Source organism: Dermacentor albipictus, chromosome 1 (genome assembly GCF_038994185.2).
Source record: "Dermacentor albipictus isolate Rhodes 1998 colony chromosome 1, USDA_Dalb.pri_finalv2, whole genome shotgun sequence".
NCBI lineage: Eukaryota > Metazoa > Arthropoda > Arachnida > Ixodida > Ixodidae > Dermacentor > Dermacentor albipictus.
Window position 1 is genome coordinate 347987406 of NC_091821.1, and position 14278 is coordinate 348001683.

General features: G+C 47.5%; 2 protein-coding genes across 4 annotated transcripts in view; one reads left to right on the forward strand and one right to left on the reverse strand.

Moving 5' to 3' along the window:
- The window catches only part of LOC135896232 (lachesin-like), a 348730-nt gene that overhangs the window by 314269 nt on the left and 20183 nt on the right, over nt 1-14278 (reverse strand). The window lies entirely within an intron of this gene.
- Nucleotides 7360-14278, forward strand: part of LOC135920981 (zinc transporter ZIP1-like) — a 33546-nt gene continuing 26627 nt past the window's right edge. The window contains exon 1 of one of the 2 annotated variants that reach the window (XM_065455431.1): nt 7360-7543. The gene's annotated coding sequence lies outside the window, so the exon portion shown is untranslated. The remainder of the gene's footprint in view (nt 7544-14278) is intronic. The other variant, XM_065455374.1, reaches the window with a different exon arrangement.

Here is a 14278-nt window from a genome sequence, read left to right on the forward strand (position 1 = left end):
GAGAGGAAAAGGCGCTATTTTTTTTTCAACCCTTTAGGGAGCGCGATTCAGCGCCTTGGGAAACGGGAGGGGGATATAAGGAACAAAAAAAGAGAGAGAGAGAGAGAGAAGGCCGGGGCGGCCACAGAGCACTTGGCTGTCAGCGGTTGCCAGGCGGCGTATTCACAAGTTACACAACAGCTCCGTGTTCTGGGGTTTGTGACCGCCTCGAAGACGCAAGAACGAAAGGTGGGTAGCGACGCCTCCTTGAACTTCCCGCACCAGACCGCCGTAACGACATTTTGATGGCGCTTGCTCGGCCCAAGTTAATTTCTTTATCTCTAGAGATAGATAGACTACAGGGTATTCTAAAAGAGCTCAAACGAAAAGTTGGAAAGCTTGAACGGCTTAGTTACTGAATAACAGCGGTCCAAATGCAAATTCAAATGAAATCTGTGACGTTCCAGTTTCCTGCCGGCGCTTCGGTTTCTGAGCGAAATTCAAGAAATAGAACTTTGGCTTTCATTTTTTCTTTTCAAAATTAACATATTGCAGCATAATTAATGAAAATAATGTTTTTAAACAATCATTTGCCTCTGAACAGGTTTAGCCTTTCTATTTATCTCATTAAAGACAGCATCTCACCGCTATTCAGACTTGATTCCGTTACACTTGATTTCCCTGGTAAAAAAAGTAATGTGCGACGTGGAATATAGCAGCGCAGCCGCCTAATGGTAATATTTTCATATATCTTTAGGTACCGATTAAAAGAACAATCAGAATCACAAATATTCTATCGCAGGAAAACGAAATCTTAATGGCGACATTTCGTCACGAAACGATGGATCGTTAAAGTGGTCTGGTTTGACGTCTCGAAGCAGCACACAGACAATCAGAAACGCCGTAATGAATACTACGGATTAATTTTGGGAAGATAGGGTTCACGCGAACCACGTTACACGAGCTGTTTTGCATATATATATGTACGTCCTCATCGGAATGCCGCCGCTGTGGATCTTGTTACGGGTGACTATTATTGTCAGAACTGCGAACAATAGCGTCCGTCGGTGTTGACGAGCCTAGAAAGGCTAAAAGAGCCAAAAGCAACTACGAGTTGCAAGATAAAAGAAGCCATAAGATTATGCCCCTCGCCTTCTCGACGTGGCTTCAGCCCTTTGAACTGCTCGCCACTTATCAGCTACTACATACCTCATCACCGTCGTTATAGCTTCCGATTAACTCATCGATGCCTGAACGTGAAAGCCGATCTGTACGCTGTGACACTGTAAAATGAAAGCTGACACAACTCGGTCGTCATATTCCGCTGAAGGAACAATTTCGAAAATGTCCCTGCTGAGTGGTAGACGTGGCACATTTCTTTCTTATCGTTTATCTGGTTTGACCCAGCAGGCTGGAAACAATATATAGCTTTTCTGTTCCTGGCGATATGTTATCGCTTTTCGGTCCCCCTGACTCGACGAACCAAGGCACAGCTAAATTATTTTTATTCTTATATCCGGTGCAGCAATATGCTATAACTGCCGCGCAAGTAATTACGCCTGATTTATAAAACATCTATATATATAATGCTGAAATTAGTGACCATGAGCCAGTGTCAGGAGCTGCGCAAGCCAAGTGTAAATCCAACGTTGTTAGTATACGTGTATTAGTGAGATCGGCGAAGTTGGAATCTGCCTGACGCTCTTTTATTTTTTTCTAACTTTCCGTTCGGCATCAAAAAAAAAATCTACTCGTAATTGTGAAGCCTCGTCTTTCGCACAAAGTTCGAGTGGTCCACCTCGCGGTCTACGAGTCCAGTTGAGAAAGCCTGGCGACAGGGTGGCGTCAGCCCGGAGCATGCATGCTGCCCGGCACAGAAGACTGTGCAGATTTGACTCCAGAACTAGCGCAGGGCAGAATGGACAGCTCAAAGAGGTGTCCATTCTAGTGTCAGTATGTTAGGTGTCAGTACATTTCCACTGTAAGCGACTGGATAGTGTCACAACCGCACTCACTCAAACTCTTCGGAGTGATACGCCCCGGCCTTGAATGGTGAGGCCACCCGAGAGGCCAGAACCACATCAAAGTATGAGAGCTCGCGTGGTGCACCGAAGTCTCTCTTCTGCGAGGCCCATAGAAGGTTTCTTGGGACGCGGTGCACCGCAGAAAGCACTGGCCTAAAAAAGGTGCCGCGGTTAATGTCACCGTGTTTTCACCAACTCCGCATTGATTGGATAAACGTTAGCCATATCTGGGTGTCAGTGTGGGGCGTGTTTGCGAACTCCCGGTATCACAGCGCGCATGCTGCGTACTCGACAAGGCAGCATCCGCGTGATATGATATATATATATACGCCGCTCGGCGCTGACAAACCACGTGGGCTGCCAGCAGCCGAGACTGCGTCACTTATTTACGACCGACGGCTCAATGGCGGCCGGCGTCAATTCGACTCGTGCACGAACCTCGCGCGTGTACGTGCAGCTGCACTGACCAGTCCGACGCACACTCGTGTGCGCCGTCGACTTCGTGCAACTGGCTGTTGATTCGTCGCTGTAGGAGAATATAAAAAACGCAGTGATGCGCTCACTGACAAATAAGTATATTTATCTGTTCTACGTAATAAAAAATAAATATCTGTATAAAGCCTGCGTATAATGACGGATCGCTGCTATCTCCAACACGCACACACCTTCTTAATGGAATATAGCGCACTGCAGTCGATCGATTCTCTTATCTATGTAAATTTATTTGATTTTACCATTGGATGTGTGCCACTGGGCTTTGCTCGTTCTTGGGTCAACTCTGCCAAATTGTGTATGCGCCACTGGGAAGCAAAATATCTATACAATCCTTGAATGTGGTTAGATACCTGCCGTATAGGTCTCCATCCGTGCACCTGCAATCGCCGTTCCTCCCTCGACGAGCATCATACACCGCGGTGGTCCTCCATGACGTCGATGCGTAGCCATCGCACACTGTCCATCTGCCCGATTTGATGTTCGCATTTTGGCGCAGATTGCGATTGCGAGAGTGGAAAGTGTATGATATAAATGCCGTGACTTTCACGCTGCTTAAATTATATCAGATCGTGTACGCTGCACATGATGAGAATAAACACTATTATGCACATAAGTCTTTAGTTTTATAGTATCTGATTAATCGCTTCACTAAAGTTTCGATACATATACCGGTTAGTTCACATAGACTGAACCAAGCCTTGAAAAACAAAATGCCCGTCATGTTTGCGCAGTCGCTTTGGTGTTGCGCTGCTAACCCGAGGACGCGGGATCGAATCCCGGCCGCGGCGACCGCATTTCAATGGGGGCGACAAGCAAAAAGTGTCCGTGTACCATGCAGTGGGAGCACGTTAATCAGCCCCAGGTGGTCAATATAATCCGGAGTCCCCCGCTATACAATGTGTCTCACAAGCTGAGCGTGATTTTGGCACGTAAAACCCCATCATTTAGTTAATTCTTTTAAAAAATAGTTCATCTTAGGCGACAGAGACGAAAGCATATTTCTAGTAGACGCCTTAGTTACTCAGAGCATTTTTGGACATGTAGTTAACGAAGTAGTTTCGTTCAATTATGCAAACATTTAACTATTTGTTTTGCGTCATACATTTAAATGTAAGCGTTGTAGAGCGCGCTCGGAGCACTCAGTGAAGTTGTTTCCGTGACGTCACCTGTTACGTGGTTCTATTTTTTCCCATCTCTGCAGAAAGCCTGCGAAATATGAAAAAGAGGAGGTAAACAGCGCATATTGGGGTTTTCTCGCAATAATTGAATGAAACTTTACGCCTGTGCGCCTGCGCTCCCAGTTCACAGCGCTCTCAACCGCACTTCCAAAGAACGAAGGCCGCATGTCTCTTACAAAAAGAAGCGATCGGCCCCGGCATCCAGGCATTCACGTGAGCACCGTCATTGTGAATATGGAAGTACGCCATGGAAATAAGTCGACTTTGTAAGCGGATTGAAATACACAATCGTAGGCTTGTTTTGCGACGAGCGTATAGGTTTCGTTCTTTCAAAACACGGTTGAGAGGGCTGAAAACATACGCGCAAGGCTCATTGAAGTCATTCTCCTAATATTTCATGGGCTCTCTTCTGAGCTCGGAAACGGGAGCCAAGCAAAAGATGATGTGATGGAAACAACTTCGTTTGGGTGTTTCTCAGCACGCTCTAAAACATTCAACTTCAAGCTTATGCCTTGTTATCTGTATCTAAAAGTTCCCGTAATTGGCTTTAGCTAAATAGCCAACTAATTACGCTTAAAGTATACTCTGAGTAACACACGATGATTTCTAACGATATGCCTTTGATCCCGATCGCCTAACGTGCATTTACTACTCCTTTTTCTTAAAGCTTGACTCAAGTGGCGTGAAACACCCGATAGATTTACTAGAGTGCTTTTGATCTACATTTCTTCTATTTCCCTTCGGAGTTCTTTCTGACATTGTCACTCCAGCGCCATAAAGAAATATGCTTACTGCATTCTCGTTTTTGAAACAGCTGTCCAGATGTCCACTGCAGCACAATCGAGCAGGAGTTCGCATGGTACAGTCCTTCCGCAAACTCCGAGTGTGTGTGTTTAGGGTTATAGTGCAGAAGAACAATCGCCCTACCCCTCCGCTCCCCCTATCTTCTTTCGATGCCTCGCCTATATCCACTGACAAAAATTTCTTCCAATCGCGATAGTAAACAGTGTCGGTATCGCGCCTATCCCTATGTCGTTAACGCACTGATTGCCAAAAACCAGCAGCACGAAATTTATAACCTCACGCACAACATGGTCTTATCGATCGGATCTAGTTTCACCAAAAGTGGTGCATTTTAACGAAGCGATTCTCATTTCTTCATGTTCTTCCTCTCTCTCTCTCTCGCTCCCCCGTTCATTTTGTTTTCTCTTCTTTTTTTTTCAGTGAAGCTGTTTACCTCTAGCCCCCGCATGCATACCCGCATGCGTTCGCAGACGGGTTACCCTGGGTGGCTTGCGTTCGTATCGTGGACATTAATGTGCGCTCAGCCGACTATTTGGAGGAGTGGGGGAAAGAGTTTGGCGACGGCGCCTGTGCACGTGGCCTACGCCTCCGTTGTTATCACGTCACGCGCGTCGGAGGTGCCGGCGCGGCTGCAGCAGCGGTTGCGGCAGATGCATGGGAGGTGCTGACTGCGGCGACGCTTGTGTCGCCGTAGTGTGGTGCCGTATGAAAGATGTGTATGATTTCAAAATGTATGCAGCTCCCGTGTGCAACCTAAACAGCATCGCTGGTAATCCGTCCTCATATGAATGTTGCGGCCCCAAAATGTTTCTTTTCTTTTTCTTTGTATAGTTAAACGGCGTTAGACGCTGAGAAGGCGTGATCATGGACAGCGACGTAGATTCGATTTCACGGTATCGTGTTGGGAACATCAAAAATAAAGGACGCAAGACTTTAGCGATTCATTTGGCTCTGAACTCATTTATAGCGGCATGCTACATTCTATTGTGCACCGCGAAGACAACCTTGCTTGCTTGCTTGCTCCCTATATCAAGGTGCGTACCAACTGCGGGTGATTGGTCAGGGTAAAGTTCTTGTGCCGGCTTGAGAGCTTTTTCCTTAAGTAATTGCGCTCACCAACTACGGAGTATGTGCAATAATGCAAAAGTTATGGGCTTGTGTGGGTGCGGGGGTTCAGTTGGAGGACAATGTAATAAAGTGAGAATCTGAAGTATGAAATATGCAAAATTATAATTAATATATAACTATAAGTTCTAGCATATTAGAGGAAGAAAAGTGCTGTTTAGGTAAATAAGTTGTGACTTTATCTCTATTGCGATGTATGCAACGACCTTTCGCAGCATGCATGTCGTATAAATCGAAATACATGCACACACTTAATTAAGCACTTCCAGGCTCTCAATGTCTAAAAAGACTATATTTTTAGTTCTATTGTAGTGTTTTATGGAATGTTACATTGTTACATTCGCCAATGTTGAACGAAAAGCTTGTGTTCTTTTGTGTGGGTTCTTTTTTTTTTAGCTGGTGGTTCGTTTTACTATGTGAAAATTTCTTACTCAGACAATCTTTATTCAGACAAGTTTAGTTTCTTTCACGTGTCATTCTTGGTGTCTTTGTTTGTTGGTTTCTTATGATATGACTAATAAAAATTGGGCTCCTCGGTGTCCTTTCTTCTCGTTCATCATGGCGATATTGGCTTTTAGTCACTGTAATACGTTTGGAGAAGTTGTGCAAAGCAGTCCTATTTTCCATTTTCATCATTCAGCAGGAGAACCTCGAAGCCGCTATACCTGCCCAACGCTTTGGTAGCTTGGCACTTCAGATTAGCTTTAAATTTGACGTTTCCTTACAGTGTTTCTGAAATTTGGTGTTTGTGTAAATCCACGTTTAAGCCACGAAGGATGACGCAGTTGTTGAGTTAAAACTTCGTGGTTTTCGCACTCGGTGAGTCGTTCTGAAGGTCCCGTGAAAATTTCTCTGAGGCCAAATTTACTTCTACAACTAAACAGGGGGGAGTCAGTTTCTTTTGATCTATGTCGCAAATCACTGGGCTGTATGGTCGTTTTGAAACGCCTCCTTGAGCTCATCAATTTCACGAAGGGGACAAATCGTCTCTATCATACCTTTAAATTAAGCAAATATTTATGCGGACGACAGTGATTGGCCCATAAGCTGAGGTATTTTCGACTTAGCCAGTCCCTTGTGATACTAACCTTGAACAGTACGCGCGATATCATAGCACCGAATACGCGTGATGATGGCACTCCATAACGTTCATATTATGAGCCTGAGATTGCAGCATTTTCCTATTTGACGTCTCCATTTGAGTAGCGAAGTGCATTGCTCCTTTCCAAGACATAACCGTGAATATGCGATGTGTACTAGCTGACGAAAACTACAATCACGATTGTGTAGTATCTCGGTTCGAACGGTATTGAAGTTCCATTCTCAATTCAATGCGCAGTGACAAAATCATTAAAACCGAACGCGCCACCTCCTCGTCGTGGCTGCCAACACGTGTCATCGACCGCCCTCGTTTCCGTTCCGCGGACAGGCGCTCGTAATGTTGTCGTTCGGGGAGCAGCAGCAGTTAGCAGCCGATCACGCGCCGAACGCGCGCTTGTTCGCCATTCGACGTGCCGTATTTATACGCACGATTCGACTCCGCAGTCGTTCACGAGCCGCTTCCACCTCCGGTCTAGTTTCTTGCGAGATGCATTCACTTCACAAGCAAGGCGACGCCTGGAAAGAACACAATCGTCTGAGGCCAGCGCGCACGGGGCGTTGAAGAGCCGACTGCGAGTATCGGAGCTCTAGCAGAGAGCGGAGGGAGGGGAGGACGCGAGGAGCGCGCTGCGATAACAGAACGCCCTTCCTCCTCCTCTCCTCCGCCAGGCCTGCCTCTCGCCTCCTCCTCTTGCTCAGTCCATTCCACGCCCGATAAGCCACCACCGAACAAACTGCACCTCGCGCCGACACCGACCGCTAAACACGCCCCGACAACCTTTGCAGACGGCACGCAACCTCGCTCCGAGAGGGACCACGGCATCGCCGGCGGACGGGGTAAGAGGAACCCTTACGTCTCTTCTCTCGCACGCGCTGCATTAAATAGCCGCGTGATTGCCGCCTGCCAGGCACACGGCGCGACGGCGCCGCTGCAGCTTGCGCAAGGCAGGCTGGCTTCGCCTGCCTGCCTGCCTACACCTGCACCTGGCACGGCCGCAGCGGCCGCGTCGGGACGAGCGGCAGTTGGCGGCTTATATACGCGGTTTGTGCAGACGGAACGCAAGTTGGGGCTGTGTGCAAAAAAACTCGCGCTCTCACCCGCTCTCACCTCACCTGATTCGTTCGCGGCAGCGGCTGGGGAGACGCGCGTTATCTTCAACAGGACCTCGCGAGGCTTAGCGGTGTAGGACCGGGCAGCGTTGAAACGCGCGATATCGAGATGCACGCCCCTCACGACCCAAGGAGTGTCGAAACCCAGCCGATTGCGATGTTGCGGCGTAGAAAGCGGAGTGCCGTCTCCTCGACTGCTCCTTCGCTGAGCGACGCTGCTTGCGACTTCCTTAATTTAAGCGCTGGTGAGTCGCTTAGAGAATTCGGAATTCGGTGACGTTCGTGGAGTTCGAAATGCGACCTTGAAGCACTCCGTCGCGAATTATAATGATGCAGCAACGCGTGGTAGACCAAAATATTAATGAAACATTTGCAATAGGAAAGCGCTCCTTAGTCGAGGTGCACTGACCCACGGCCAACGGTGTTGTTTATAAGAGCCGCGAAGCTCGATACTTACATAGCGTTAGGCACTTGTATTCTGTTCCGATGATGCATCGTGCCGTTTATCACCTGTCACCGAATTAAATGCTCAATTGGCACTGTATAACAAGCTTTCTTGCTCTAGAACTTGGATGAGGTCATCATCAGCGAAGAGCGAATGAGTCGAGCGATGGTGAACGGTAGCAGGAAACTTCCCCTGCGCAAAATGACCCCAAGGCTTCGTCAACTCTGTGTTCACATTGTAGCGCCAACGGTGTGTATTACGCGCCACAATCTGGCACACTGGCGAGATGCAACTGCTTGCAAGCGTGAATGGAAAACAGTTTGCCAGCACAGAATGACGCCGTCTTTCGTCAGATGTAAGCCTGCAGGCGCAACAGGAAAATTTAACGCTCACGAAAGTGGCAGTTTTCAGAATTGGGTTTCTTTTTGGCGCCTGCGTAGCAAACACAGTTCTTATCAAAGCGAAACGGCAAAGCCTTCCTTGAGCATACCGTCCCGTGGTTTCACCTGGTTCGGTCGGTTTTTATCTCGGACGCTGGTCGTGTTCTCGCTGAGTAGGCTCCTCCTCACTCTTTAAAACTAAGAAAGATGCGCGTCCGGCAGCGAGATTTCGACCTCCCCCCGATTGTGGCGGTCGCCGTGTGTTGATGGTGATGATGATTTCCATACTATATATGGCACATACCCACAACCGGGGATCGGCCATGAAGCGTGCCCACGGATCATGACGTTTTTCATATTATATATGGCACATACCCAAAACTGGATATCGGCCAAAAAGCGGGCGGTACGTGTCGTGCCAGCGTCAGCCACCTGTTTGAGATGATCGCCGCGCGTTGATGATGATAATGTTTTCCATACTATAGTTCATGCCCACAATGGGGGCTCGGCCAAGAAGCGTGTGGGCATGTTCATTATGCTGATTTGCGCATACCCGAAACTTGGGAGTGGTGAAGACGTGGCCGGTGCATTTAAAATAAATAAGAAGGCATGAAGAAATACGAGTCAGTATAATAGTTGTCACATTGCGCACAGCACGAGTACGCGAGAGTCCATGCGCGCTGGCCAGTTTCCTTTATAGGCCGAAGATGCAGGAATGAAATGGGCAGATTCATCGCATTCCCTAAACCGCTTCGCAGAAGCTTCCATTCACATAGATTCCAAACTATGCGTTGGATCTGCATAATTGCTTTTCATTCTAAGGTAATCGGCGGCTATTTCTGTTTTACAAGCAACAAAAGTTAGCAGTGGCTGCGAACAAATGGATCAGTCGTTTTCCCGAATATCCGCGCTGATTTTGCTACAGCCCTATTCTATCGTGGCGTTGCTAAGAGATCCGATTTCGAAGTATTAAAAGGAATATTCTCAGTGCTCAGCGGCGTGTGTCGCTGCATAGTATGTATTTGTTCTGCTTGCGTATTTTGCCGTGACGCGGTTACTAAGGGATTCTTATCAAAGAATATGCATCGCGTAGCACAGATTATGCCAGTCAATCCAGAGTGAAATTTTGTATACCGCTTGTCTTAGAACTTTTTCTATACTGTGCTGCTTGCAGTCATTGTTCTGACAATGTGTGCCGACCTAGTGGAGGTGTATGCACCAATACAATAAACGCAAGCTTTGCATCACTGTCAGCGACAAGTGATTTGGCCCATTACTTTGAAAATATATATACATTATGTCAGGAATGTTAGACTGCTCAACTGAACGAATGTATGAACGGTTTCCTGTTTGTTGCACGTCGTCACATTCGTCAGCTGCTTTTTGTTGTATATGAGCATCTCTTCCTCTTCTCCTGCCATTTATGCGACGTCTTCCAAGTTAACCAATAGCTCACGCCACCTATGTAACGAGTCCTGCATCTGTACAGGTTGAATAAACAGTTCTGCTTGTGCTCTCGACCCCGGTTGCTCCTGTGTCCGATTCGCTCCACCAACAACACCACGTGGTGTCAGCGTAATCGGAAGCACACCGCAACTATGCCCCCTAACCCCCCCCCCTTCAGCGCATTCCTGCAATCACCGGCACACTTCGAGCTAGGCGACAACCCGCAACAAGCCTAGGAGGACTGGAAAGAAGCGTACGCCATCTACGAACAAGCCTGTGAGCACACTACGAAACCCGCAGCCACGCGAAAAGGCCCCTCTCTCCATGTTCTCGGGGCCTGCGGCCGCCACGGCGCCCAGACGCTTTCCCCTTTACCTCCGACACCCGACGGCGTGCTGCCGACTGATCAAATTACCAACATCCTCTATCACTTCGACGCCCCCTACAAGCCACACGAAAACGTAATGCAGGTGTCTGCTGTCTTCAACGTTTGAAGCAAAAGAAAACCAAACATTCGACGAGTTTGTAACGGACCTGCGGAGGCAAGCAGAAAAATGCGACGTTGGAGAGAAAAAAGGCCGACCCATTGGCGACCGCGTCGTTGTAAAAATAAGCGACGAAGCACTATGAGAGAGCCTTTTTTGCGAACGAGGCTCAATGCTCGACGGATTATGAACACGTTCAAGGCAGCGGAAATTTGCAAAAAGCACGTAAAAGAACTTGAAGAGCCGAAGCGTGAAGCAGAAGCCATACAAAAGCAGAAGCAACTCAAACGGAACTCGCATCAATCATCAACATCGAGGAACCAGCAACTCAAGCCACAGATGAAACCGCAACAAAGATGTTCACGCTATGGAACAACGCACAATCCGCGCGAATGCCCAGCGTATAGCGCCGACTGTTACAACATGACAAAGTCGGGCATTTCGCCAGCATGTGTAGGCAAGGCCAATGAGCCAACATAACCTCACGCCAGCACATAGGTATGCTGGAGCAGGCACAGCAACATGATCACCAACGAGACCTTTTCTTGGAGAGCCTATAGACCTCCTCAACATAAAAAGTGAAAGCCCTTCCCTTACGGGAAACGGGGGTCACGCAAAGCTTGTCCAACGCTTGAGGAGGAGTTGGTTAGAGTTAGTTAGAGTCGTTGTGCTTCGGCGATGGCAGCCCGAACTTCTGGATTAGCCGAGCGTTGCTATTGTGCTACGACTTCAGCTTACCGAAGCTCTGGGTTCGCCCGGCAAGCACGAACATGTTCACTGGCCCGCTCCCGCTGCCGTTCCTTCAACAAAGCCTGCCCTTCGGCAGAACGAACCGAACGCGGCCTCCCCATCTGACCGGCGGGCCTGAAGTGGGGCGAAACGGCGAGCGCTCGGGGCGAGCGAACACGCGATCACACCCTTACCTTCTCCTGGCGAGAAAGACGCTCACCTTTCCTTGCGTCTACTTCTCCATGCATATAAAACTCCGCTATAAAGGGCGCGTATGATGAACCGAAACTGGCTGAATCGTGGCCTGGCCATTTAATGTATAGTGATCGGTAAAATGGAGGCGGAGATATCATGGACAGTAAATCTATGTATAACGTTTTACGCGACACAGAGTATAAGTATTCAGTAGAACACCGAACTGTCAGGAAACGAACCGCCAAGTAAACTTCTTGCATGAACCCCCACAAGCATAAACATGAAGAAAAATTGGAAGAAATAACTAAATCAGGTAACGCATTAACAAGTGTGGCTTGCATGAATGACCGAATTATAGGATGCGAAGTATCGCGAAAAAATAAGAAATGAGGCACTATTTGCCGCACATAAAGATGTACTAAGCCCAGCCCACCTTCACTAATAGGCATAAAAATATTGTCTCGCCTCATGGGCTCAAAAGTTGAAGACCATACGAAGGTTGCAAAGATTCGGTGGAAGTGTTGGATGTAGAGGCTGGCACAATGAATAACTTCCAATACATAGTAAATTTTTGTTGCCGAGAACTTATTGCAGGCTTCGGCTTTCTAAAAATAGAATCGGTGTGGAACGAATGTCTGGACGTAACTTTGCAGGGCCGAAACGCGTTCTTTCCAATAGTGTGTACTTAATTTATATGCGTCTAGCGGCACATCAAGATACTTTGGAGGAACATGAGTCCACTTAACGCCTGCAAACTGTTCTGGTGTATAGCACCATGAGCCAAACCGTCAGCCTAAAATTTTCGAGGAGTTCATTCGTGATTCTTACACGCTGCCAAATTCCTCTATTGTCGATACTACCTTTTCAACACTAGACTTATCCGCGCAGAAGAACGCTAGGTCATCTGCATAAGCTAAGACATTTACTTCATTACCCAGTATATTGAAGCCATGGATGTAACTCGACTTAATTACGCTTAAGCATAGCGGCTCCAGCTAAAAGGCGAATAGTAATGCGGACATCGGGCAACCTTGTTTTGCTGAAGAACAAATAGAAACAGGTTCGGAGAGATGGCCATTAATAACTAAACGAGTAGTACAACAGGTGTAGCAAAGCCTAAGGCCCTTTAAGCACAACGGAGCCTACACTGACTGGCATGCTCCAGAAGAGAAAATAGAGTGACTGACCCGATCAAAAGCTTTAGCAAGGTTTACCCGGAGCATTGCAAGTGTACGGGCGATATGTATGTTGGTTTGAATGGATCGGCCCCTAATTATGTATACATCCCCTTGCTGCAAAACATTCTTTTATAAACTTCATAGTGCAACCATACCGGTAAAAACATGGCTACAGAAAAAGGGCATCTTTGTCTCTTCTCTTAACTGTCGCCTTTGTGATTTACCAAAGACAATTGAACATTGCTTTATAAGCTGCACCGACGCCATCCTATTTTTGGGATTTCCGCCAACGGAATTTAAGAAATGACTTTGAAATTAACGCTCATACTGTGCGATACCTGCTGCCGACCTCCGATAATAATGTACCTTTCGATATGTTTTTTCTCGTGGGAATGCACAGCTTGTGAAAAACGCGAATGATGGACCGAAACGCCGAAACGATTGTACCTACAAGGGTACATTTCATCCAGATGACACTACACCTAAAACATCTTTATGATGGACTTGATATACAACAGGACTGGTGCCCCATTTTGGTAAGGTGCCTATCCTTACCACCCTTCTAAAGTGGAACCAACATTTCCACCCACAGTATGAACACTGCCCTCTCTGTGTGTGACTTTCATTGTGCCCTCCATTCTATGACTATGCACAACTGGTGAATGTCGGGTTGAATGTTACTGTAATAACTACCATGAAAGAAGAAAAAAATACGAAATTGACTGAATCGATTAACATGGTGGTCTCGCGACCCGGAGGTCGGCGACTCAAAACCGCAACCCGACAAGCAATATTTATTTTCGCGTGGCTTGGGTTTTTTTGTACGGCAACACCAACACCGACGCCGACACGAGTGAGGCAATACAAGCTTCGCGTGAAAAGCAACTCCTAACGAGGCCGCTACACCTCCCACAAGCGCATAGGTCTGCTGGACGATCCACAACAGCAGGATCACCAACAAGATTTCTTCTGGGAAAATCTAGAACTCCACAACAAACTACTCCGAATGGGTAGAAATGGTCAGCGTAAAAAGATACAGCGTCACCTTCAGGCCAGGCACCGGCTCCGACGCAAACATAATCCTCAAGAATCCATTCACCTCTTCGCCAATCTCGGCCACGGCGGCCGCATTTCGATGGAAGCGAAATGCGAAAACATCCGTGTACTTATATTTAGGTGCATGTTAAAGAACCCCAGGTGGTCCAAATTTCCGGAGTCCTCCACTACTGTGTGCCTCATAATCATATCATGGTCTTGACGCGTAAAACCCCATAATGTAATTTTTTTTTTATTTATAGCAATCGGCCATCGCAACCTGCGTTCAAACCAACAACGGCACGAGTGACTACGTACACGGGACAAGACACCTCCCATCGAGGCCAAATACGAGCTGCGCTGCTCAACTAAAGAAAACAAGTGCAGCATAAGGTTCCTCGTCGTCATCCAACCGCTGAAACCGATTTTGGGCGCCAGCGCATGCATAGTCTTGAATCTCATAACGAGAAGACAACCACAGCGAACGACCTTAGCTGGTGCACAGCAACGAAACGACCTCAAAATGTGCTCGACGACGTTCCTAGTGTGCTTGAAGGGATCGGAAAACT